Raw genomic sequence first — 26,105 nt, 5'->3', positions numbered from 1 at the left:
TACATCAATAAAATGGACAACCTTGAAGAAATGGACAAATTCTTAGTGAGGTATAATCTTCCAAAACTTAACCAGGAAGCAACAGAAGACATGAACAGACCAATCATAGCCATGGAAATCAAAACTATAATAAAAAAAAAAAATCTTCCAGCAAACAAAAGTCCAGAACCAGACGGCTCCAAAAGCAAATTCTATGAAAAGTTTAGAGAAGAGCTAAGACTTACCCTGATCAAACTCGTCCAGATAATTGCAGAGGAAAGAAAACTCCCAAACTCATTCTACGAGATCATCATCACCCTGATACCAAAACCAGATAAAGATGCCAGAGAAAAAGAAAACTAGAGGCCAATATCACTGAAGAACATAGATGCAAAAGTCTTCAACAAAATTCTAGCAAATAGAATCCAGCAACACATTAAAAGGATTATACATCATGATCAAGTGGGCTTTATCTCAGTGATGCAAAAATTATTCAATATATGCAAATCAATGTGATACACCATATTATGGGTTGAAAGATAAAAGCCATATGATCATCTCAACAGACACAGAGAAAGCTTTGAAGAAAAGTCAACACCCGTGTATGATAAAAATTCTCCTTTAGGCATAGAAGTAACATACCTCGACATTATAAAGACCAGGTATGACAAACCCACATCAAATATTATTTTCAGTGGTGAAAAACTGAAAGTATTCCTCTAAATTCAGGAACAAGACAAGGGTGCCCACCCTCACCACTATTATTCAACATAGTTGTGGAAGTCCTAGCCATAGCAATCAGAGAAGAAAAAGAAAATACAAGGAATCCAAATCGGAAAAAAAGTAAAACTTTAACTGTTTGCAGATGACATGACATAGAAAACCCTAAAGATGCCACCAGAAAATTACTACAGCTAATCAACGAATATAGTAAAGTTGCCAGATACAAAATTAATACACAGAAACCTCTTGCATTCCTATACACTAACAATGAAAAATCAGAAAAAGAAATTCAGGAAGCTATCTCATTCACCATTGCAACAAAATGAATAAAATACCTAGGAATAAGCCTACCTAAAGAGACAAAAGACCTGTATGCAGATAACTATAAGAAACTGATGAAATAAATAAAAAACAACACAAACAGTTAAAGAGATATACTATGTTTTTGGTTGGAAGAATCAACATTGTGAAGATGATTACACTACCCAAAGCAACCTACAGGTTCAGTACAATCACTATAAAACTACCAATGGTATTTCCCCCTGAAGCTCAAAACAGTAAAGAATCTACCTGCAATGCAGGAGACCAGGGTTCAATCCCTGGGTCGGGAAGATCCTCTGGAGAAGGGAATGGCAAGCCACTCCAGTATTCTTGCCTGAAGAATCCCATGGACAGGCTACAGTCTGTGGGTTTGCAAACAGTGAGACACAACTGAGTGACTAACACACACAGAAAAAAAAAAATTCACAATTTGTATGGAAACACAAAAGACCCTGAATAGCCAAAACAATCTTGAGAAAGAGAAACAGCTGGAGGAATCAACCTTCCTGACTTCAGACGATACTACAAAGATACAGTCATCAAGACAGCATGGTACTGGCATAAAAACAGAAATATAGACCAATGGAAAAAGATAGGAAGCCCAGAAATAAACCCATGCACCTATGGACACTTTATCTTTGACCAAGGAGGTGAGAACATGCAATGGAGAAAAGACAGCCTATTCTATAAGTGATGCTGGGAAACCTGGACAGCTACATATAAAAGAATGAAACTAGAACACCTCCTAACACCATATACAAAAATAAACTCAAAATGAATTAAAGACATTTAGTTAAGGCCAGAAACTATAAAGCTCTTAGAGGAAAATAACAGTACACTCCTTGACATAAATCACAGCAAGATCCTCTATGAACCACTTCACAGAGTAATGGGAATAAGAACAAAAAACAAATGAGACCTAATTAAACTTAAAAGCCTTTGTACAGCAAAGGAAACTATAAATAAGGTGAAAAGATAACCGCTTATGCAGCTCAATACCAGAAAAAACAAACAACCCAACCAAAAAGTGGGCAGAAGATATACACTGACATTACTCCAAAGAAGCCATACAGATGGCTAATAAACACATGAAAATATGCTCAACATGTCTCATCATTAGAAAAACGCAAATCAAAACTACAATGAGGTATCACCACACACCGGTCAGAATGGCCATCATCAAAAATTCCACAAACAATAAATGCTATAGAGGGTGTGGCGAAAAGGGAACCCTCTAGCATTGTGAGAATGTAAATTGATATAGCCACTATGGAGAACAGTATGGAGAGTCCTTCAAAACTAGGAATAAAACTACCTTTTGCTGTGCTTGCTGTGTTTAGTCACTCAGCTGCATTCGTGTCTGACTCTTTGAAACTCGATGGCACGTCTGTCCACGGGGATTCTCCAGGCAAGAATACTGGAGTAGGTTGCCATGCCCTCCTCCAGAGGATCTTCCCAACCCAGGGATCAAACCCATGTCTCCCACTTTGCAGATGTATTCTTTACTATCTGAGCTATTAGGGAAGCCCAAGAATACTGGAGTGGGTAGCCTATCCCTTCTCCAGGGAATCTTCCTGACCCAGGAATCGAACCAGGATCTCCTGCATTGCAGGTGGATCCTTTACCAGCTGAGCTACCAGGGAAGCCCAATCTCACTACAGAGCATATACCCCAAGGAAACCATTATTGAAAAACATATATATATCCCAGTGTTCATTACAGCACTATTTACAATAGCTAGGATATGGAAGCAACCTAGATGTCCACTTACAGATGAATAGATAAAGAAGTTGTGGTACATATATATAATTGAATATTATTTAGCCATGAAAAGAAACATATTTGCTTCAGTTCTAAGGAGGTGGATGAACCTAGAGCTTATAAACAAAGTGAAGTCAGAAAGAGAAAAACAAATATCATATATTAACACACATATATATAGACTCTAGAAAGATGATACTGATGAATCTATTTGCAGGGCAGCAGTGGAGATGCAGATATAGAAAACGTATTTGTGAACACAGCGTGGGAAGGAGAGGGTGGGATGAATAAAGAGAGTAGCATTGAAACATATACGTCACCATGTGTAAAACAGATAGCCAGTGGGAATTTGCTGTATGATGCAGGGAGCTCAAATCTGGTGCTCTGTGACAGCCTAGAGGAGTGGGATGGGGTGGGAGGTGAGAGGGAGGAGACATAGGTATGCCTATGGATGATTCATGCTGAGGTATGGCAGAAACCAACACGATACTGTAAAGCAATTAATCTCCAAATAAAAATAAATCAATTGAAGAAAAGAATCCACCTGCCAATGTAGGGGACGCAAGTTTGATCCCTGGTCCAGGAATATTCCACTTGCTGCGGGGAGAGCCTATGAGCCCCAACTACTGAGCCCAGGAGCAGCAACTACTGAAGGCCATGCACCCAAGTGCCCACGCACTGCAACAAGGAAAGCCACCCCAGTGAGAAGCCCATGCTCGGAAACTTGAAAGCAGCCCCCGTTCATGGCAACTAGAGAAAACCCTTGTGCAGCAATGAAGATCCAGTGCAGCCGGAAAAAAAAAACAAAAACCAATATTTAATTAATTAAAAAGACAAAACCTTTTAAGAAAATATTTGGTAAGGTTGAACAAAGATGTCTTTGATACAATATCAAAAGAATGACATAAAATTTGAGAATTTAAGTTCATCAAAATTAATAACATGCTCTTTTGAAAGACATAGCTGAATGAAAGATTAGTTGCAGAATGGGGGTAAAAATTTGCAAACTCATACTATTAAAGACGTGTATCCAGAATATATAAAGACCTTTCAAATTTTGATAATAAGGAAACCTCATTTTTTAAACGGGCACATTTGAAAAGATACGTGGATGACAAATACAAGTTACTGAACAACAGTAGTTGTTAGATACATAATAATTGAAACTTCAGAGAAAAATCACCGTTATATCTATTAGATTGGCTAAAATTGGCCATTTCAAGTTTTGGCAGTGATGTGAAGAATTGTTAACGTCAACACTGAGGAGAAGGCAGAATGGTGGAATTTGCAAAAACAGTTTGGCAAGTTCTTAAAATGCTAAACATTGATTTATCATACGATTCAGCAATTTCACTTTCTTGATTTCCTGAGATAAATTAAGTATATGTTCATAAAGGCCTGCATCTATTGTCAAAAACTGGAAATGACTCAAATGTTCATCAATAGATGAACAGATAAACAAATGTGGTATATCCATAAAATAAATGGTGGTTATTTTTAAGTCATGAGACTCTTTGTGACCCCATGGACTATAGCATGCAAGACTTTTCTGTCCTCCACTATCTCCTGGAGTTTGCTGAGATTCATGTCAACTGAGTTGGTGATGCTATCTAAGCATCTCACCCTCTGCTGTCACCTTCTCCTTTTGGGTTCAATCTTTCCCAGCATCAGGGTCTTTTCCAATTTGTCAGCTCTTTGTATCATATGGCCAAAGTACTGGAACTTCAACTTCAGCATCAGTCCTTCTAATGAATATTCAAGGTTGATGTCTTTAAGATTGATGGGTTTCATCTCCTTGTAGTCCAAGGAATTCTCGAGGGTCTTCTCCAGTACTGCAGTTGAAAAGCATCAATTTTTGGTGCTCAGCCTTCCTTGTGGTCCAACTATCCCATTGATACATGACCATTGCAAAAACCATAGCTTTGGCTATATGAAATTTTGTCGCCAAAGTTATGTCTCTGCTTTTTAATATGCTGTCTAGGTTTATCTTAGCTCTCCTTCCAAGAAGCAAGTGTCTTTCAATCACATGGCTGCAGTCACCATCTGTGGTGACTTTGGAGCCCATGTAAAGAAAATCTGTCACTGCTTCCACTGTTTCCCCTTCTGTTTGCCATGAAGTGATAGGAGTAGATGCCATGATCTTTGTTTTGTTTTCTTTTTGATGCTGAGTTTCCAGCCAGCTTTTTCACTCTCCTCTTTCACCCTCATCTAGAGGCTCCTTAGTTCCTCTTCACCTTCTGCCATTGCTGTTTCTTTTGTTGTTGTTTAGTTGCTAATTCCTAGCCACCTCTTTTTCTACCCCATGGACTGTAGCCCACCAGGCTCCTCTGTCCATGGGATTCCCCAGGCAAGAATACTGGAGTGGGTTGTCATTTCTTTCTCCAGGGGATCTTCCTGAGCCAGGGATCAAACCTGGTTCTCCTGCATTGGCAAGACAATTCTTTACCACTGAGCCACCAGGGAAACCCAAAAGGCACCCCTATAGCTGAGGAGTGGTATAATCTTCATATCTGAGGTTGTTTATATTTTTCCTAGCAACTGTGATTCCAGCTTGTTCCAGATTCATCCAGCCCAGCATTTCACATGTTGTACTCTTCATATAAGTTAAATAAGCAAGGTGACAATATATAGCCTTGTCATCCTCCTTTCACAATTCTGAACCAGTCAGTTGTTCCATGTCTGGTTTAACTGTTGCTTCTCAGGAGACAGGTAAGTAAAGTAGTCTGGTACTCCCATCTCTTTAAGAATTTTCCACAGTCTGTTGTGATCCACACAGTCAAAGGCTTTAGTGTAGTTGATGAAGCAGAAGTAGATGTTTTTCTGAAACTCCCTTGCTTTCTCCATGATCCAACAAATGTTGACAATTTGATCTCTGGTTCCTCTGCTTTTTCTAAACTCAGTTTGTACATCTGGAAGTTCTTGGTTCACACACTGCCGAAGCCTAGCTTGAAGGATTATGAGCATAACCTTGCTAGCATGTGAGACGAGTGCAGTGGTATAGTAGTTTGCACATTCTTTGGCAATGCCTTTATGATTGGAATGAAAACCAACCTTTTCCGATCCCGTGGCCATAATATAAAACAAAATGAACATTTGGCACACAATGTGGATAAATCAAAATTATTATTCTGACTGAATGAACTGAGACCAAAAAAAAAAAAAATAGTAATAGCTCTTGCTATAAGATTTCATTTATAAAAAATTTGAGAAAATATGAACCAACCTATAGTAAGAAAATAAATTGATGCCTGTACGAGGGATGGAGGGTGGGAGCAGCAAGAAGAGAGGGAATTCAAAAGAGCATGAGCAGTCCTTTGGAGGTCATGGATACTTTCACTGTCTTTATAATACAATGGCTCCACAAATATATTTTCATGTCGAAAATTAACAAATAGTACACTCTAAATAGATGCAATTTATTGTTTGTCACTTATTTCTCAGTAAAGCTGCTTAAATATAACAAAATTAGGCATAAATATATTATTTTTTCTTATTAGAAATCATTTGTACTACATGGCACTGCTTAACATGACATGCCATGGAAAATATGACAAGGATATAAACGTCAAGTAAAGATTCAAAGTGAAAAGGATAAACGTGAGATTACAGGGGAACTACTTGCTTGCTTTTATTGCTAGAAAATACAGATTACTTACAATGAAAATCCATGACCTTCCTAATATAAAAAAAAATTAATAACGTATTCTTTTCCTCCACCTTCTACAATAAACGTGTGGGATTTCATTGCCAATCCCGGAGAAGGCAATGGCAACCCACTCCAGTACTCTTGCCTGGAAAATCCCATGGACAGAGGAGCCTGGTAGGCTGCAGTTCATGGGATCGTTGAGTCAGGTATGACTGAGCGACTTCACTTTCCCTTTTCAATTTCATGCACTGGAGAAGGAAATGGCAACCCACTCCAGTGTTCTTGCCTGGAGAATCCCAGGGATTGGGGAGCCTGGTGGTTTGCCGTCTATGGGGTCGCACAGAGTCGGAGACGACTGAAGCGACTTAGCAGTAGCAGCAGCACGGAAGGTTTTCACTACTGAAAGGCCATGGAAAGTGAAGATACAGTTTCAGGAAGACGAGGGCTGGGTTCGGCCGGAAACTGAAGCGGTTCCGTGCTGTGCACTGCTGATGCTGTTCACACGGTCCGCACTGTCCGCTGAACCCGGGGTTGGAAAGCACGAGCGAAGAGGCTGGAAGGAGACTCTAGAAGCAGGAACTGCAGACACGTTTATCCTCTCCTGGCTGACACAGCAGCCGTAGCACAAACACGCTATATTCTCTTACCGTGCCTGACCCAACGGACGCAGACGTGATGCGGCAGTAACGCCGCCACTTCCTAGCTGGAGCTCACGTAACAAAGCAGCCCGGAACCAAGCGAGGGCCTCGTGACGCGCATGCGCGGCACTGTAAGTGCCTCCGCTGTTCCATAATCATCGTTCACAAAACGTGGGGCAAGAGCGAGAGGCCTCGGGGCGAGGGCCTGACCACGCCACCTTGGCTAATTGCTCTTTCCCTACCTACTGTATTCCTGATTTTCTGAACTTGAAGCCTTCTCTCACCTATGGCACAGAGAAGCAGCATAACTTGACTCAGCCAGCAGGCAGCTGGGACTATCTTATAAATTCTGATTTCTCCAAATTGAAAATGATTTTTTAAAAAAAGGCAAGAAAAGCCGGGTGGTAACACAGTGGTGCAGCTGGGGTTGCGGGGGGACACTCTCTTACCATTTTCCCCTGTAATTCAGAGAAATTTGGTATCTTAGAAAGAACTCAGATTGGAGACACAGATCTGGCTTCCATAGAAACTGCTGTAGTCTGATTGCGTGACCATAAGCACTTCACCTTACCTGTCACAGCCCTAATTCTCTTGTGAGATGCACACATCAAGACTCTATTGTGAAGATCATGTAGCATTCAGGAAAGCACTGTGTATCCTGTAAGAGAAAGTACAAGGTAGCTTAAGTTCCTGCTGTTTGCCAGCAAGCTAGATCTGAGGCTTTCACCATGATGGAAGCAATAGATTGTAAAAGCAGAAAAAGAAAGCACAGACTCAGGACTCCTGCCAGGAACCCATAGGTTAGCATTCCCGTATACTCTCCTCCGCATCTGACCATCAATACCTGTATCCTTCTTGCCTCTCAACCACAAGTTTGGTTTGTTTTCCTTGATATGCTCCAATGATCTCAGCTATTTTAAAAAGACACTTCAGCAATGCAGTTTTCATTGCCAACAGAAACACTGATTTTTGACCATGAAGCAGAGCTTGATAAATAATATAGAGATAACAGTGTGATGAGTTGTGTTCTCTAGAAAAAAATTTCCTTCCAATATTTATTAATCCTATTTCTCTCCACTTTGATCTCAAGGTGATATGGAAGACAGATGGGTATTAAAAGATTTTTTTAATCCTTCTACTGCTAATAATAAGAGAACTGAGTTTTATGGAACCATCAGATGTTGTCTGTAGGGCTTAATCCACCAATGACAGAGAAAGCACCATCAATTTGTGTATCCTGTTTGTTAGTAATGAAACCCTTAAAACTGAAAATAAAATCAATTGCTTGTAGTTAAAGAATCTTCTCCCAGCTCTTCCAGAGTTCAGGCCACTCTGCTTTTCTATTATGAAAGCCCTTCTTCTCTTTCTCCAAGCCTGTAACTCGCTCATAAAATTAACATGTAGCTGAAGGCTGACCTGAGTGTGGGATGGAGGCTGAGAGAAAACGGGCTTGCTTCTGCAATCTCTGAAATACATTCTTTAGGCAAATCATGCATTCCCAGAAGAAGCAAAGCTGCCTCTGCTGTGAATATTTCCTTTTGCTTTTTCTCAAACATTTGCTATTCACAGAAATTCACATTGAGCTATTTGGGAGGGGGGCTATTTATAAACATTGCAACAGCTTCTAAACTGAAGAAACAACAACAAAAATCAGAATTGGGAAATGTGCTGGTTTTCTCTGTGAGTATAAAAATACTGCCACACATAACTCCAAAGAGTGAGCTTCTATTTTGTGCATATGCTATACACGGAGAAAGATGTTCTAAATTTCTTATTTCTCTGCCCAATCTTCAGGCAATGTTTCCAAATGCAGTCAGCATTATGGATCTAGGAGAGGAAATAACTACACCACACATGTACACCCTGAGTCCTCACAAGAGGCAGAGGGGCTATTTGTTTCAGCCCTATCCTTAAACCATCCTCAGAAGAAAGGCTTCCATCTCAGTGTGCAGTTAACAAGGTCCTTTGCAAACCTGTCTCATTGGCTCAGGTGTGACAACTGCACATCAAGGCTACACCCAACACTCAGTTCATCGTTCGTTATTGTTCTTTGCCATGGATGAAACCTTATGTTTCATGTGGCAAAAGAAAGGCTGGGAATTTGTTTTTAACAAAAACATAAACAAATCAATGCAGGCTTTAATTGGCACCTCTAAGATGATTTAGATCAGAGGGAGCATCTGGCATGCTGGGAGGCTGCTATATTTGTAGCCTGGTGTTCTGCGATTCATGGGGTCACAAAGAGTCGGACACGACTGAGCGACTGATCTGATCTGATATGATCTGATTCTTATTAGGTGGACTGACACTTAAGAACTAGTTCAAAGGGGCTCAGCTCCCCATGTGTAAGCTGAGTGGTCCCTAATCTGGAGACTCATGATGGAAGGTGGAATCTACAGCTCAGTTTTAAAACTCCAGTCTAAAAGATATTTCATTTCTAATTTACTATCTATAGACCAACATAACTAAAAACTAAACCAAATACTACCAACTCTAGAGTGTATCTCAATTAGTAGCTGGTATGCTGGGGGAAGTCCCAAAAGTTTCCCGAAGCAAAGACCAGGCTCATGTTACCATTCTAAGAGCTTTCCAGGTGATTTTATCACTGATTTTATTGCTTTCCAGATGATTTTATCTATTTTATCACTAAATAGACCCTCCTATAGTCTACTTTCAAATACCTGAGAGAACACAAGACTAAAGATGGATTGCTGGAAAACCCCAGAAAGTGTAGGAGGAGAGCATTTTTCAACTTAACTTCCTACGGGCATGTCACAGTTTTGGTTTTCATCCCTGTGTGATCCCAAAACATTATGCAATGGGACAGGAAAGCCATCTCTCCAAATTCTTTTTTTCCTCTGTGATCCTCTCTCTAATCGATATGCATTCAGCCTGTATTGATTGAGCATTGCTAGATTCAATGCCCATGCTAGGTACTGGCAAGATGCAATTACAAGAATGCCTTGATTCCTGCCAGTATTTAAGCTAAATAAGAAGGGAAATTCATTGTTCATTCTGTGGTAACCTTTAAAAAGAAAGATTGTATATTATGAATAATGTACAATTCTTATGGTCATGCAAGATACTTACATGACAAAAGAGAGGGAAAAAATAACCAGTCTTATGGAACAAAAAGAATTGGGGGAAACTCATGATTCAGTGTCTGAGGGTTACTGCAGTAGGAAATATTGTATAACCATTGATGGTATTGGTTATTTTCTACATTCATATGATGAATGAAGACATGGTCTTCCCACCTTGGAGAGGATTAACTTTTACCAAAGAAGAATGAACAGTCTCTAGAACACTAACATGGAAGAAAGTTAAAGGCTTGAAGTTTCTATTCAAAGCATAAAGCATACACTCATTCCTTTCACTTCTTGAATATATCAACACCACCATAAGCAATGTGTAAATCACATTTTAAAATACAACCCTAACCATTGTCATTTGGTATATTAAATGGTACATTTGTGAATTGATGATAAAGTGCTGAAATTCACAATTTAAAATGAAATTTATGTTAAGGCAATGTTAGTGTGATGGTCACTGCAGAATGATTTGGAAAGGGGATGCCACAAGCAAAATTCTCAGAGGAATACTCTGAAGTAAAAACTCTGTTAAAAATGCCACTCCTTTGCAGTTCTAAATGAAATGGCCTTTTCCATAAGACTGATCAGATACTCATGATGGAAAAGGAAAGCTGCTCCTGCTGCTGCTGCTAAGTCACTTGTCATGTCCGACCCTCCTCGACCCCATGGACGGCAGCCCACCAGGCTCCCCCGTCCCCGGGATTCTCCAGGCAAGAACAGTGGAGTGAGTTGCCATTTCCTTCTCCAATGCATGACAGTGAAAAGTGAAAGTGAAATCGCTCAGTCCGTGGCAAGAGTACTGGAGTGGGGTGCCATTGCCTTCTCCTAAAATATATGAAAATGGGGTGACAGTGTTAGTCATGTCCGAGTCTTTGAGACCCCGTGGACTGTAGCTCACTAGGCTCTTCTGTCCATGGGGATTCTCCAGGCAAGAATACTGGAGTGGGTAGCCATTCCCTTCTCCAGAGGATCTTCCCAACCCATGGATTGAACCCAGGTCTTGCAGTCAGATTCTTTACTGACTGAGCCACCAGAGAGGCCCATGAAGATGGTATTATAAGGTAAAGAATTTGATTCTGGGTAACACACCTGTAAAGAATTTTATTGGAATTTTCCAAGTTCCTAGAATTAAAGGATAATTTATTCTTTTTTTCTCTCTGGAGATACTGTAAAACAGAGTTCTGGGGGAAATTTTTATTGCTTTGAATCAATTGAAAATAGGTTAAATGAATGATTTTTTCTTTAGGAGGAGGACAAAATAAAACATTGCATATATTAACACAGATGTGAGTTCAGGATCATTGCTGCTGCTAAGTCGCTTCAGTCATGTCTGACTCTGTGCAACCCCATAGACGGCAGCCCACCAGGCTCCCCCGTCCCTGGGATTCTCCAGGCAAGAACACTGGAGTGGGTTGCCATTTCCTTCTCCAGTGCATGAAAGTGAAAAGTGAAAGGGAAGTCTCTCAGTTGTGTCCGACTCTGTGTGACCCCATGGACTGCAGCCTACCATGCTCCTCCATCCATGGGATTTTCCAGGCAAGAGTACTGGAGTGGGGTGCCATTGGGATCTGTTAAAAATGCCTTCAAAAATGGGAAAATCATGGCGGGTTGTGCTCTCATGGTGTCATTTATAACTGAATAAAGTTAGGAAAAGTAGAAAGTATTTCTGTACTCTAGTTTTTCCATCCAATAAGAACATGTGTCCAACCCTAGGAATGGTGATGTAGAATATAATTCATCAATATGATTATATCATCAGATCAGATCAGATCAGTCGCTCAGTCGTGTCCGACTCTTTGTGACCCCATGAATCGCAGCGCGCCAGGCCTCCCTGTCCATCACCAACTCCCGGAGTTCACTCAGACTCACATCCATCGAGTCAGTGATGCCATCCAGCCATCTCATCCTCTGTCGGCCCCTTCTCCTCCTGCCCCCAATCCCTCCCAGCATCAGAGTCTTTTCCAATGAGTCAACTCTTGGCATGAGGTGGCCAAAGTACTGGAGTTTCAGCTTTAGCATCATTCCTTCCAAAGAAATCCCAGGGCTGATGTCCTTCAGAATGGACTGGTGGGATCTCCTTGCAGTCCAAGGGACTCTCAAGAGTCTTCTCCAACACCACAGTTCAAAAGCATCAATTCTTCGGTGCTCAGCTTTCTTCACAGTCGAACTCTCACATCCATACATGACCACAGGAAAAACCATAGCCTTGACTAGACGAACCTTTGTTGGCAAAGTAATGTCTCTGCTTTTGAATATGCTATTTAGGTTGGTCATAACTTTCCTTCCGAGGAGTAAGTATCTTTTAATTTCATGGCTGTAGTCACCATCTGTAGTGATTTTATTTGTCTAAATTCAACAAATTCCAAACATGCTTATAAAGTCTTCTCAGTGAACACACTTGCCCACAAAGTGAAAAAAGACATTTTTGAGTGTGTTTCTTGCCTGTTGATAAACAGCTTCCCTAACAGCCAGCCAATTCTATTCATCCATGGTATGGGGGTGGCCCTCTAAATCAAGGAATTCTTCATCAAAACTTAAAAGGCTTTACCATAGTCAACACTCTCAGAATGAGACCTGTTCCTTGTGGAGAACACATGCCCTTAATCACTCTAGCAACTAGTTAACATCATGAGCTGCATCAAGCTTTGGGGGCTATAAAGGAAACCAGCAAATAAACAATTTGTTATGATGACTTAAGGCTTGACATTTAGAAGTTTCTGTTGCTGTTGTTCTTTTGATGTGGCTCTTGGCTCTTCCTCTTCTAGAAGAAAGCTCTCATATATTCCTTCTCAAACTGCCTTCATATAGGATTGTATAAAGTCAAAGCTAAATGATGTTCTATTCAAGATGCAATTGCTTACAGGTGACGGACCAACTCTCCAGAACCAACCGACACGTCCTTAAAAAACTGACACTGCGAGTTGGCAGACAGTTCATCCATATGGTGAGTGACAGCTCTGATTTCATGATGGGAAATAGGTGAACAAAACTGCAAAGTCAGTGAAATACTTAGCTATTGGGACTTCACTAATGACTAAATGGTACAGAAAATGGTTCTTTTTTTTTTTTACAGTTGTATCTAACAATCCCTGATTGCTCTGATTGTAAAGAATCTGCCTGAAACACTGGAGACCTGGGTTTGATCCCTGGGTCAGGAAGGTCCCCTGGAGAAGGTAATGGGTACCCACTCCAGTATTTTTGCCTGGAGAATTCCATGGACAGAGGACGCTGGTAGGCTACAGTCTTTGGTGTCACAAAGAGTTGGACACGACTGAGGGACTAACACACACACATGATATATAAACCCAAACTGAATCTAAATTTCATCTACAGAAGCTGATGAACTGAAAAATAATTTTGTAGCAGATATTTGGGACAGGGAAGTCCACTGGCATGGGCATCTTCATGCCTAACCTCAGAGAATGCCCAGAGTGAGGAAGCCTTAGAGATTATGTATCTAAGTCCTTCTATTTCAGACGAGAGGACTAAAGCCAGAAAGCTCCTCCCCCCTGTGACAGAGCTGGTCAGCAGCCATTCTGGGACTAGAACCCAGACCTTCAGATAGGCCCAGTGCATCTCTCAGTCCACCTTGTTACCTTCAAAATGACTGTGGCACTTAGCCAGTATCCAAACAGCTATGTGCATTCAGAGGTCATGTCTGCATTCAGTTCAGTTGCTCAGTCGTGTCCAACTCTTTGCGACCCCAGGAATCACAGCACACCAGGGCTCCCTGTCCATCACCAACTCCCAGAGTTCAACCAAACTCATGTCCATTGAGTAGGTGATACCATCCAGCCATCTCATCCTCTGTCATCCCCTTCTCCTCCTGCCCACAATCCCTCCCAGCATCAGAGTCTTTTCCAATGAGTCAACCCTTCGCATGAGGTGGCCAAAGTACTGGAGTTTCAGCTTTAGCATCATTCCTTTCAATGAACACCCAGGGCTGATCTCCTTCAGAATGGACTGGTTGGATCTCCTTGCAGTCCAAGGGACTCTCAAGAGTCTTCTCCAACACCACAGTTCAAAAGCATCAATTCTTCGGTGCTCAGCTTTCTTCACAGTCAAACTCTCACATCCATACACGACCACTGGAAAAACCATAGCCTTGACTAGATGAACCTTTGTTGGCAAAGTAATGTCTCTGCTTTTCAATATACTGTCTAAGTTGGTCATAACTTTACTTCCAAGGAGTAAGTGTCTTTTGATTTCATGGCTGCAGTCACCATCTGCAGTGATCTGACACTGTTTCCACTGTTTCCCCATCTACTTCCCAGGAAGTGATGGGACCAGATGCCATGATCTTCGTTTTCTGAATGTTGAGCTTTAAGCCAACTTTTTCACTCTCATCAAGAGGCTTTTTAGTTCCTCTTCACTTTCTGCCATAAGGGTGGTGTCATCTGCATATCTGAGGTTATTGATATTTCTCCCGGCAATCTTGATTCCAGCATGTGCTTCTTCCAGCCCAGCGTTTCTCATGATGTACTCTGCATAAAAGTTAAATAAGCAGGGTGACAATATACAGCCTTGATGTACTCCTTTTCCTATTTGGAACCAGTCTGTTGTTCCATGTCCAGTTGTAACTCTTGCTTCCTGACCTGCATATAGATTTCTCAAGAGGCAGGTCAGGTGGTCTGGTATTCCTATCTCTTTCAGAATTTTCCACAGTTTATTGTGGTCTACACATTCAAAGGCTTTGGCATAGTCAATAAAGCAGAAATAGATGTTTTTTCTGGAACTCTCTTGCTTTTTCGATGATCCAGCGGATGTTGGCAGTTTGGTTTCTGGTTCCTCTGCCTTTTCTAAAACCAGCTTGAACATCTGGAAATTCACAGTTCACATATTGCTGAAGCCCAGCTTGGAGAATTTTGAGCATTACTTTACTAGCGTGTGAGATGAGTGCAGTTGTGCGGTAGTTTGAGCATTCTTTGGCATTATCCAACAGTGAATCCCCAGTGCTTGGCACAGTGCAGGGTGTCAGTCAATAAGGCTTTAGTCAAATGGAGTTGAATTGAACTGGAGAACAGCTTCAGCAACCAATACTAACAGCAAACACCAATGATAACAGCACATAATTATAAAATGCCTCTATGGGCAAGGTACTGTTTAATGTACATGAATTCATATGGTATTCGTGAATTCTTGTTAACAGTAACCCATGTTGCAAGTGCTAGGAGGAGTCCCAACCATAGTGAAATGGGAAGGGTGTTTATTTTTGCTGAGATCATGGCAAACACATTGCACAATCACAAGTCTCAGTTGTGAAACGAACAGTCTTGAGGGACCTGACCACTGCTTCCAGGCAGCCAGACAGGGCACGCTGGGCAGGATTGGCTTGACCCACAGTAGAAGACTAACTGTGCCATGTTTTAGAAAGCTAATTTGAAAGAACTCAACATTTTAATAATATGTTTTTAAAAAGTATTTAGACAAAGCTGGAAGCCCCCTAAGCTGTGAAAGCCCAACAAGCTAGAAGGAGGCCCCAGGGAGCATTGCTGGGCTAGTTTGTTAGCATTTGCAGTTTGGTGACTGTTATGCACAGAATGTCTGTGCCACTCCTGAAATCTGTATGCTGAAACCCTAATACCCAGAGTGGCTGCATGTGCCTATGAAGCCTCTACGGAAGCTAATATGGTAAAATGAGGTCATAAAGGGTGGGCCCCTTATCTGCTAGGGCTAGTGTCCTTATAAGAAGAGCACTCTGTCATCAGAGCACTCTCTCTCTCCCTCTCTGTCCCTCTCTTTGTTTTGAATGCACACACAGGAAAGGCCATGCAGTGACACAGTGAGCAGCCAGCTGTCCACAAACCAGGAAGAGACTCTCATCAGAACAGAATTTGCCTGCAGCTTGACCTTGGACTTCTCAACCTCCATCAGTTCAGTTCAGTCACTCAGTCGTGTCTGACCCTTTGCAACCTCATGGACTGCAGCATGCCGGACTTCCCTGTCCATCACCAACTCCTGGAGTTCACTCAAACTGAGTCAGTGATACCGTCCAACTATCTCATCCTCTGTCATCACCTTCTCCTCCTGCCTTCAATCTTTCCCAGCATCAGGGTCTTTTCCAATGAGTCAGTTCCTCCCATAGGTGGCCAAAGTATTGGAGCTTCAGTTTCAGCATCAGTCCTTCCAATGAATATTCAGGACTAATTTCCTTTAGGATGGACTGGTTGGTTCTCTTTGCAGTCCAAGGGACTCTCAAGAGTCTTCTCCAACACCACAGTTCAAAAGCATCAATTCTTCAGCGCTCAGCTTTCTTTATAGTCCAACTCTCACATCCATACATGACTACTGGACAAACCATACCTTTGACTAGACAGACTTTTGTCAGCAAAGTAATGTCTCTGCTTTTTAAGATGCTGTCTAAGTTGGTTATAGCTTTTCCTCCAAGGAGCAAGCATCTTTTAATTTCATGACTGCAGTCACCATCTGCAGTGATTTGGGAGCCCAAAAAAGTAAAGTCTCTCACTATTTCCATTGTTTCCCCATCTATTTGCCATGAAATGATGGGACTGGATGCCATAATCCTAGTTTTTTGAATGTTGAGTTTTAAGCCAGCTTTTTCACTCTCCTCTTTCACTTTCATCAAGAGGCTCTTTAGTTCCTCTTCACTTTCTACCATAAGGGTGGTGTCATCTGCATATCTGAGGTTATTGATATCTCTCCCGGCTATCTTGATTGGTGTGATGAAAAGAAGAATCTTACCGTGTGGTTGAGACACCCGAATCTGGGGCTGATGGCCTATATTTGAGGTCTTGGAGCAAGTTGTGAGGAAAGGTGCTGGAACCTTCTGGGCCTCAAGAAAGGCTTGACTTTTGAGGCCTGTGCCAGGCAACAGAGCAGGTAGATCTGAAGCTCAGCAAGCTTCCTAGGCTTGGGGGCAGAGCATGGGCCTGGCCTCAGGGGTCCTCAGGCAAATCATTACACTCTCCAAGACTCAGCTCCTTTCCCTTTAAAGGAGGTTGAAAACATTTCCCAGGGCTCCACTATCTTGTGATTTTGTAGACAGTTCCTTGTCTTTTATTGGAATTGACATTAGTCAAATGTGAGTACAGGGCAAATGTATTCTGCGAACTTGGTCAGAATGATTTGTATTCCACAGCCTCAGCCCTTCGCTGCAAGGTTGATGTATGTTTAGAATGCAATAACCAAGTGTTTTATATTTTATAAAAGCCAAATTAATGGCGAAAACTCACTGATGGTACTTTTCCTCTTTTCAAATTCAAAGAAAATTGAATTCTTCACTGTATCAGAGTGGCAGCTCACCACTGTTAGGAAGGAAGGGATTATTTGAAATCCAGAGAAAGTATTCTAATCAGGGGAGATTTCTAATAGAAGAGACCAGAAGACCACATTTCAAAGCTTGCATACAACGCACCTAGGCCAACTTCCTCAGGCTGTAGTCTTTCAAAGTGAAAGTGTTCAGTCATATCTGACTCTTTGTGACCCCATGAACTGTAACCCCAGGCTCCTCTGCCCATGGAATTCTCCAGACAAGAATATTGGAGTGGGTTGCTATCCCCTCTTCCAAGAGATCTTCCCGACCCAGGGATCGAACCCGGGGCCTCCCACATTACAGCCTATATTCTTTACCATCCAAGCCACCAGGGAAACCCAGTCTTCCTCCAAAGGGGCTACCAAATCCAGAAAAGGCCTCTTGAGGTCACCCTATGAGGAGCTGGGCCTGAGGGGGAAACCCCCTAATGGGGTATGCTCTGTGGTCCAGGCAGACACCCCACACTCGGGTCAACTGTCCTTCCTGCAAAGTTGCTTTTATCCTATGAGGGCCACTCTCCTCAGCAAAATGTACCTGAGACCTCCTTCACAATAAGAATAAACTCTGAGCTTTTTCTGATACTCCCCAAGCCTTGAGAAGTGGAGAGGAAGGGTAAGGGGGAAGGTATAAAGTAGACCCCCAAATCCATGCCCAACCAAATAAATCCACAGGAAAATGATCCTTCACTAGGACGAGTGAAATCAAATCCTCCTCAAAAGGGGGAAAGGAAAAAAATAGTAGGTTATGACATAAACTTCAACCACTGAATCCTGTATTGTGCGTTTTGCTTCTTTCTCAATGATAGATGGACAGATATACAGACAGAGAGATGGATAGATAGATATAATAGTTAGATGATAGATAAAATAGAGTTCATGATAGATAAATAGATAAACAATAGATAGATGATAGATTGAGTGCTGCAATTCTTGATGAACAGGCATAAAAGTATAAATTGTTCCTCTCTTTAGGTAGTGGAGAATTCAGATCATTTTCCATTCATTCAACATGCCAATAACTTAGTCTTTGAGTTGTTGGGACTCGGCAGTAAACAAAAAAGAAAATATCCTGACCTCCAAGAAGCATACAGACTGGTGAGTAGTCATTGAACTAAGAATTTTATTTTATTATTTTGCAGTTAAAAATTTTTTTTTAATGTTGTATGTTATGTTATGGTCAGTAACAGGTATTAGTTAAGAAAAATGTGTGAAACCTCCCTGCTTGTAACTGTTTTTGCTTTCCCTGACCAAGCACTTTCCTTCCTTTCCAGCCTTCGTTTACGAAATCATACCTTTGAGTTAAAGGGATTTAAATTCAAATTCTTTCCTGTCCACTGGGCAGTCTCCTTGGTCTCTGAACTTTAATGCCCTCATACCATGAAGCTGGAAGACCAGCAAGAGACATTGCCTTCAGGGCAGACCTGCCAAAGGGATGCAGGGTTCTCTTCTGCAAATGGCAAGCTCAGAGCTCCTTAATTTGCGTGATAGGCTGATCTACTGTACAAAACCAAGAGCCACAGCTAGAGAGTTCCATCTCTTCTCCCACAGAGGCCATGTGGGAAAGGGAATGTCAGGTTACTCTGTGTTTTCCTTCCTAATAGAAGTAGCAAGACCACAGAAGGATCTGAAATCAAGGGTGGTTTGAAGCCCAGCTCCACCACTTACCAGCTGCTGGTCTTGGGTGAATCATTTGATCTCTCCAGCCTTGGTTTCTTCATCTGTGAAATGACATGGCCTGCTCACCTCCCAGATAACATAGGTGGTGGGAAGGTGAGCCAGTTTTCCAGACTGAAAAGTATGCATAAAGACTGTACAGATGCATTAAAAAAGCAAATGTATTTTCATGATTTCAGCAAAAGAGTCCAAGTACTAGAAATGCAGCATTCTGCTAAAAGTGTGATAGAGAAAGATCAGGAAAAATAGGGTGGGTACAAGGGAATGACAGGCTGCAATGGTCATGGGGAGGGACGATTAATGTCTGGGATTGGGGAGCTGGTGTACAAGCCCTGCTCTTCTAAAGACTCTTGACCCAGACCTGTTTGAGTTGCCAGGCCCTAAGTTCCTTGGAAACCATTCCAGCTGTGGTCAACTGAACAACCTGTTCCTAAACAGCTTGGCATTATTCCTCTACACCATTAGACTAGGCCCTATACCTCAACAGCAACACTAGTGAATAACTTAGGAAGGGCTGATAACATACATGGAACAGATCAGAAAGGCCTTGGAGGCAACCCCAGGGCTATTGCTTGTCCTTCTGAGCCAAGAACGAATCCATGACGGACACAAAGATTGGGACTCAAAACCTGCTTCTTTCTAATCCAAACCCTCTCTTCTTTCAGTCTCTTCTTTCTTACAAGCCTAGGTCTTAACCTGGAGGGTCATTAACAGCCCCTTGACTCTTCTTACTTAAGCAGAGATGTTAACCCAGGGGTCTCGGCTGTACCTCAGCCTAGGTAATTTGACTCTGCCCACCAAAGTCATTTCTTGGAAAGACAGTCATTACAGCAGCTTGGACACTCCCTTCCACCATCTCCTTCCACCTCCAAGAAAAAGTAAGTATTGTTCCTGGGGTCTTGGCCAGATGCCAGTTCTGTTCAATTTGATTCTACCCACCAGAACAAGAGCTTTTCCAGGAGGCTGGGCAGTGGGGCTGCTTCATGTTTCAAAGGTCACAGGTTCAAATCCTGTAGAGGAGCTGCTTTCAATAAGACTTCTGTTAACGTTCAAGGGGTGGGAAATGGCCCTGGGAATGCTTTCCTCACTTTCCTTTCTTTGCCTCAATAACTGTCCTACTGGGAAAGGTAACAGGAGGTTATCTTTCATTTCCCTTATTCTAATACGAGGTTGGTGCCCAGAGCCGAGTTGGCCCTCCACCATCCCGTAGGGAATCAGGCTCCATTTCCAAGATTTGCAGTGGTATCACTCTTTCGGCTGCCTGGGGAGAAAAAAAGATGAACTTTCATTTCCTATCCAGACTTATGATTTATGCAACAGTATAAATTACTATGACTCAACATAGTGAAGTTGTATAACAAGTACATTAAATTCAGGTGCTCAATATGAAATAATACAAAATGTCCAATCAACACTTTCTGACATGGCGGCTAATGCTTAAAAATGCTTATCTCATGTGAGTTTGTTCATATCTCCTGATAGAGGAAAGAAATCCTAGCATGGAAAATCACAGGGTGAGAGCTGCACGTATCTAACATGTATTATGTGCCAGGCATGGGTCTGGGTTCCCTGCATGAACCATCTCATCTGTTAAATTTGAAAGGTCAAAGTCATCACTAACGTGGGGTTTCCCAGGAGGTGTGAGTGGTAAAGAGCCTGCCTGCCAATGCAGGAGCCTTAAGAGATGCAGGTTTGATCCCTGGGTGGGGAAGATCCCCTGGAGGAGGGCATGACAACCCACTCCAGTATTCTTGCCTGGGGAATCCCATGGACAGAGGTGCCTGGCAGGCTACAGTCCATGGGGTCACACAGAGTTGGACACAGCTGAAGCGTCTTAGCACGGCACAGGATCACCAATGTGATCCCCGAGATATGGCAGATCACACAGCCAGTAAAGAGTGGCGCCTACACTCACACTTCCAACCCCTGGGGCCAGAGTCTGAAACTCTGAACACTATAATGCTATTTCTTCCAAAATACAGAGGCTGACAATACAGCAACCTCTTAGAGGTGAGGCTGTGGATCAGTTGTATTTGCCTATTTATGCTTTCCTAAGTTACCCACATTCTCTATGATGAACGGGTATTATATTTCTAATCAAGAAAAAAAAGTGATATTTTAAATCTTGCTTTTGTCACATTCCATTTCAGACAAGGTAAAAAAAATATATATATCTTAGTACCAAAGAGTCTTTTTCATAAAGTTCTCTTTTCAGTTTCCAGAACTAGAGAAAAATGTTAGAATAAGGCAATTTGGCAAGCTTCTCCATAGCAATGGCATCTTTTTATAAACTTATTTTCTCTTCTTCTCAAGCACCATGTCTCCTTTCCCTCCCCCTAGATAATAGGTCCTCTTGACCCACAGACCAAAGAAGGCGCAAGAAATTGAGGGGCAAAAAGTCATGCCTAAGTACCCATTCCTTCCAGGTTTCACAGGGAGGAGCTTGCCCTCTGGGTACTGCCATTGTAAGGGCCTCAGAAACTTGGCAGCATTTTAAAAGCATGAGATAATTCCCCATCTAAACGGTAAGAAATATGGACTTAAGATCAATACAGGGTGAATTAGTAGTCAACAGCAATCAAGTACAACAGAGAAAATATGATTCATTTCTTATAAGGGCTAAGATCTCAAACAGTTTATCGAGAAACATTGAAGATTGGGGAGCTGAGCTGGGAGGAATGTTTTAATTTAATCGACGAGTGGGTTTGTGGAGGAAGGGCAGACACTAGAAAGCTTTTGAGACTGTATTTTGTATTTTATTTTACTTTTTGCTGCGGCTGCAGGATAATCTTATGGCTGCACTGTTCCCTGCAGTTTCTTAAGCCCCAAGATCAGTCCCTGGCAAGGGAAGCAACCAACCTCACACCTAATTGCATGAAAATGAAGTTTTCAGCTCATGGTACCAAACAGTAATTAATCTAATTCACAATTACTTGGTAGCAACGAAGTTGAGAATGTCACATTTTGTGACATACTTTTCATTTCAGATGGGCTTTTCAATGTGATTTTTCCTGACATTTAACCACCCTGCTGTGTCTTTTCTCTTGCAGAGAAATGAAATTTATTCATCAAGGATGCAGTTTCCTGTTCCTTCGGTGCTGGAGATATGAACAAATGTGGATTACCTTAATATGAAAAGTGATGGCCCTTGGCATCTGCCTGACGATGAATGTTGAAAAGAATGGAGTAGCCATTTTCTTTGGTGTATTTTGCTATTAAGTTTAAATAGCTAAAGGATTGGTTCTAAGTCTCAATGATACCAAACAGCATTTTGATAAGTAAAAATTGATTTTTAAATAGTTTTAAACAGTGTTTACCAAATACATTTCCCACTGAATATGTGTTTCCCTGCCTGCATAGGAGAGGATGAAGAATTTACACAAGAAGCATTTATAAATCCCCAACCCTCCCTTCTGGAGAAGAAAATGGCAATCTGCTCCAGGATGCTTATCTGGAAAATTCCATGGACAGAAGAGCCTGGTGGGCTTCTGTCCATAGGGTCGCAAAGCATTAAACACGACTGCGTGACTGAGCACACACGCAACCCACTCTTTCCTGCCATTTCGGCCATCCAGAGATGGAAGAAGGCATGTGGTGGTGCGGAAGTTCTCCAGCAAGGCTATTTAGGTTACAGGCTCTGAAGAGAAATGTGAACATCCATGTGCCCCTCCCCAGTGAATCATCTGAATCCGGTGCCTTTCAAACCAATGCATATCAGAGCCACTAAGCGCAAAACTAAACTCATTTTCAAGCATCGTCCCCCAAACGCTACCAAGTCATAAAATGTTTCCTTGGAACAGAGTGTTAAAGAGAGAAGCTGGGTTTGGAGGCTAAGAAGGGAATTGGGGACTGACTTTGAGCTTACAAGGTCAAGGACAGACTGACCCCAAACTACCCAAGGAGGTCACCCCAAACTCTAACTCTAAGAAGAGTTCAGAGCCGACCCGCAAACTGACCTAAGGGAGTCTGTACAGATGAACTCCCAGTAATGAATCGCAAATTCTGAAATCTCTGAGTGTTTTTCTATCCTGCCCAAAGCTTAGACTTTTCATCAGGACTCTATGCGCAGAATGGACAGTCACCAAGAAGGTTCATGCTAAAGCATTACTCAGCTTTAAAGTGCCCCAGGACCAGGAGCCTGACCCCCAGACTCATCACTGATGGACACTTCTCCCCTGCACATGTGGCAGGGACAAGGGGACTATGTTGGACATGAAGCTAGGGGCAGAGAGCATGGAAACACAAGTCTGTGAAGGAAACAGCATTTCCCTATTTCAGACAAGTTAAGTGTCCGAGTAAAATCAACCACCCAACTGATAAACAGCACACACAGGATCCTAACCCAAGCGTGGCTGGCTGGACCACATCTTTTTCCTACTTTACCAAGGTACATGCAGTCAGCCTAAATCTTGCTTTAAGCATCATCTTGACCATTTCTGATCTTTTTGGCTGCTTCAGTAATAGCTCAGTTATCCAAAATATTTAGGAAATGGGGCATTCAAGTAAATTGAAATTCTACCTTAGCAAGTGTGTGTGTGTGTGTGTGTGTGTGTGCACGCACACATGCTCAGTTGCTCAGCCATGTCCAACTACTTGTGATCCCATGGATTGTAGCCCACCATGCTTCTCCGTCCATGGGATTTCCCAGGTAAGAATACTGGAGTGGTTTCCATTGCCTTCTCCAGGGGATCTTCCTAACCCAGGGATCTAACTCGTGTCTCTTGTGTCTCTTGCATTGGCAGGTGGATTAAAGAATCCACCTCTGCCACATAGCAAATGTGTCTAATGGAAATAACCAGGTTGTTTTATCATACAGCAAGTAGCTGCCCATACTCCTTCATCATTGTCTACTTTATTTGCAACCTGCACTGCCCTTGATCAGAATAGTTAACATGCTTCCTTCTAATTGTTGCTGTAGCTTGTCCTTCTTGTTCAGTTGTAACCCAGTCCCCTAGGACAGGGTCTTTCTTGCCATAACTTATTCCCAGTGTATGGCAAGAGTAAGTCCTCAGTACATATGTGTATAGATATCTGTGTATGTGCACATATTTGTACATGCATACATGCATGGGCAAGTATATGTATGCATGCATGGATATCATATATTACATAGTAAATGCATTACATTTTATAATAATATGTTAAATTATATAGTAAATATATAATATGTATTGTATGTAATATAATGTGATACATAATATAGAATATAAATATATATGCAAGATATAATATGTATATTATAATATAAAATATAATTTAAGCTTCATATTATATATGGAATATATTACACAATACTATATAGTTTAGTGCATACTGTATTATGTTGCTGTTGTTCAGTCACTCAGTCATGTCCCACTCTTTGCAACCCCATGGACACAGCACACCAGATTTCCCTATCCTTCACCATCTCCCAGAGCTTGCTCAAACTCATGCCCATTGAATCAGCAATGCCATCCAACCATCTCATTCTCCGTTGCCCCCTTCTCTTCCTGCCTTCAATCTTTCCCAGCATCAGGGTCTTTTCTGAGGAGTCGGCTCTTCACATCAGGTGGCCAAAGTATTGGAGTTACAGCTTCAGCATCAGTGCTTCCAATAAATATTTAGGACTGATTTCCTTTAGGATTGTCTGCAGGCCAAGGGACTCTCAAGAGTCTTCTCCAACACCACAGTTTAAAAGCATCAATTCTTCAGCCCTCAACCTTATAACATACCATAATTTACATATATACTTCATTATATATTGCATACTATAGCTATATAACATACATATATATATAATATATATATATACATGATTCAGTGAATGAACAAAAGCACAGCAGAGTCGGAGGTGAAGGTGGTGAAGAGCTTTACTGTAAACGTGCACATCTCTGAGGATGCCCCAAATACAGCCGACACCCAGGGTTTGAGTCCGGGCTCTGTCTCTAACCAGATATTTATGTGGCGGAAAATCTCTTGGTCATCTGAGCCAAGGGAAAATGAGGACAACCCTGCTAGCACTTGTCAGTACTCTCTATATACCAGGTCCAGGGCCAAGCACATTGCGTCTCCAAACTCAATTAACCTCCCAATAACCCTATTAGTCAGGTACTATTACCTGCCCCATTCATAGGTGAGGCAGTTAAGGCTCACTGAGGGGGAGTACTTTGCTGAAGGCCACACAGCATTCTGGACCCAGGACTAACTTGCTTAACTTCTTCAGCAGGGACTAAATGACACGGTGCACATAAGCCATTTCACACAGCACCCAGCACTAAGTGCTCAGTAAATGCCAGCCAGCCTTCACCTCCCTCTTTGAATGATGACAATCTCTGGTTAACCATATGTGCTGTTAAAAGTTGACAATATATTTATTTGCGTTATAAAGAGTGGAAGGAAAAATCAGCTTGCATAGATTTTATTTTCAAACTATCTATAAATAATAAGTTAAGGAAAAGTTGCCTTTCTTATTTAAAGGTCTAATTTAAATTCTTTATCAAAATGATTTAAGTGCCCTTCACTGGGAAACCATAATTCAAAGACTTTATTTATTAGACTTCTTGAAAGTGTGTTTTTAATGCACATTCTGACTTTTTGCCAAACCTCTTCTCTGAAACAGTAAAATTAGAGCAGCCCCCTTTTTAAAGAGTTATATTTATTAGATTTTTACATATTGATATGGTACAATTTATCAAAATAAATCTGAAAATTGGCACATCAATCTCTCTCTCTTCTAATATTCTTTATATCCAGAACCTTGACCTTAATTTCTTCTGATATGCATTCAGAGAAGTCTCATGACAAGGAAGTTCTTTTCTAAAGAGTCAGAACTCTATCTTCAAGTGCAAATTTTCTGTGACCAACCTCACTCTCCTCTTCACTGTGATTCCACATGGTGGTGTGTGTTTTATCTGATATTGATAATTAAATGCAATTACCTTTTAAATCTAAAGAGTGGTGAACTCTGAAAAATATGTAGGACCTGTAAGCCAAGTCCTAAAACAATGTTTAAAGTTCTTG

Source organism: Bos indicus, chromosome 21 (genome assembly GCF_029378745.1).
Source record: "Bos indicus isolate NIAB-ARS_2022 breed Sahiwal x Tharparkar chromosome 21, NIAB-ARS_B.indTharparkar_mat_pri_1.0, whole genome shotgun sequence".
Lineage (NCBI taxonomy): Eukaryota > Metazoa > Chordata > Mammalia > Artiodactyla > Bovidae > Bos > Bos indicus.
The sequence above is the reverse complement of the archived record's forward strand: the minus strand, read 5'-3'. Positions refer to the sequence as shown.